A 2,083-nucleotide genomic window follows, 5' to 3' on the forward strand; every position below is an offset into this window, starting at 1 on the left:
TGCTTCTTTTTCTTTTTTTTCTTTTTTTTTATTTTTTTTGGGGGGGTGGGGTGGGTTGTTTTCTGCTTTGCAAACCTCGTTTAGTAAAGATCCAGCGAGCGAGCCTGGCGGGGTTCTCTCTGCCCCTTCCTCCTGGCCGGTGGGTTTTATAGTGGTCAGCCCCGCTGAGGCTCTTTCAAAAGTGACAGCCCCAACAATGGGGTTCAACAAAGTTCTCCACTTGAGCTTCATTCAGGGCGAGCTCCGGGCTTCTCCATTGGTCCGGGACTGCAATTTATGATTGGATTAGACTTCATAAGCAACCGGGGCACAATGGCCCCGCCACAAAGAAAGTGTAGTCATCAATTTTGCATATTGACCGCCTCTTTGGAATACAGCGCTCCAAAGGCTCCCAGCAGGGTTTTGTTCAGAGGCAACACACACAGGCTAATTAAATGCCTATTTAAAAGTTTCGAATGACATCTTGCCTCGTAGAAAGGGAATTATTTAAAGAAAGCACTAAATTTATTTGCCGCTCCCCTGCTGAGTTTAGGAAATAAATCAATAAATATTCATATAAACTTATCTGCGGGCTCTCAGAAAAGCACGGGTTTTGTGGAATGGAAAATACAAATTAGAAAACGTGGAACTAAGCTCTGCTGAAGGGGAGGGGGGGGGGGGGAATATTCGGAGAGCGGATCCCATCGTGGTTTAAGCGCGTTCTGCCTCTCGCTATTAGTATGAGGCAAAATTTGTGCGTGTATTTAGGGCAATTTTCTCTATCCGCACGTCAAAGGTCCGGCAGAAAGTGAGTTTGGGGTATTAACCTCTGCTTTTAGGATCGTAAGGGTCTTGGCGTATGTGCGCTCAGGCAAAAGGTTTGCCCGTTTCGGACCGAAATTTAAGCCTTATTATAGCCCGTAAGAACTCCGCTCCGAGAAAATCTGAACATCGAACACAAAAAAAGATCTGAAGAGCTTCTGGGGACCGGAGCAGCCCCCTCGGGTTCTCAATCTGTTGGTCCTCTTAAGCTCATCTGCATTAAAAAAAATAGCGGAAACGAAGGCAACGTTGTAGGATTTGGATGCTTTTGGCTAAAGTAGTCGGAGCCCGTCTCGGTTTTACCAGTACGGGTGGCTCGAAGCCTTCTCGCCGCCGCCAAATTCACCTGAACTCGCTTTTTATCTGCGTGCGTGTGCAGAATTTTTGGAGGTGCGTTCAGGTCGGTGCCGCAGAGCCCAAAGGTCCCTCAACTTTCGTGCGAGGGACAAATGACATCGTCTAACAGAAAAGTAGAAAACGGGAATTTCTTTGGCAGAGAGGTTTTGCTTTGTGGTGGCAAATATGGAAATAGGCGCAAGTGTAGTTAATTTCTTTTCGAGTTGGGTGATGAAAGCAACTATTGAGAACGGTTTTACCTGATTTCTCTGTTAAAGACTATAACAGATGTGTTAAATGTCCTATGTTTTAAAAGCACCCTATTCAGCCCTTTGGTGTGGCTGAACCTTTGCAAGCAGAAGTGTGCAGCTCAACCATGCAGCCTTTATCCTATTAACCATGAACTAACTGTCACCTTCAGCTGTTTTCCCTTTTTACTTTTTAACACAAAGCTTTCTCAAAAATCTTATTAACCAGCTTTATTTCTCTCGATGGTTTTTGTCCGGACGTTTTGTGTTGATTATCTCCATGTCGATGCTTTAACCATTCAATAAAAGTGCATCTGCGATTTATATCACATTAGGGAAGAAAGAAAGTCTGTTAAACCTCTCCCTTGATTCAAATCAAAAAGTTATTTATTAGAGAGGACGGAATCAGCCCTGGAAATTGTATGATCCTGACAAGCTTTCCCGGTGCTGTACGCCGGCCTCCAGCCGGTGAGCATCTGCAGAAGGCTGACTTGGAAGATCCGCTGTCTGAAAGCATCACTTTGAAATAAAACCTCACTGGAGTCTTCCCCCCACGTCCCCCTCCCCGCCCCAGTTTTGTTAATCTTGACGCTTAGCAGGTAAAATAAAAAGGGAAGGGAGGCGCGGGGAGAGCCCGAAGGGCTCTGGGGGTGCTGGGGGGCAGCGCGGCGGGTCCCCGGCACCTGCCCCCCCATCCC

At 46.6% G+C, this 2,083-nt stretch overlaps 1 protein-coding gene across 1 annotated transcript in view; it reads right to left on the reverse strand.

The window, feature by feature from the left end:
• Window positions 1–2,083, reverse strand: part of DBX1 (developing brain homeobox 1) — a 7,768-nt gene that overhangs the window by 3,582 nt on the left and 2,103 nt on the right. The window lies entirely within an intron of this gene.

Source organism: Charadrius vociferus, unplaced genomic scaffold, assembly GCF_000708025.1.
Source record: "Charadrius vociferus isolate BGI_N301 unplaced genomic scaffold, ASM70802v2 scaffold115, whole genome shotgun sequence".
Taxonomy (NCBI): Eukaryota; Metazoa; Chordata; class Aves; order Charadriiformes; family Charadriidae; genus Charadrius; species Charadrius vociferus.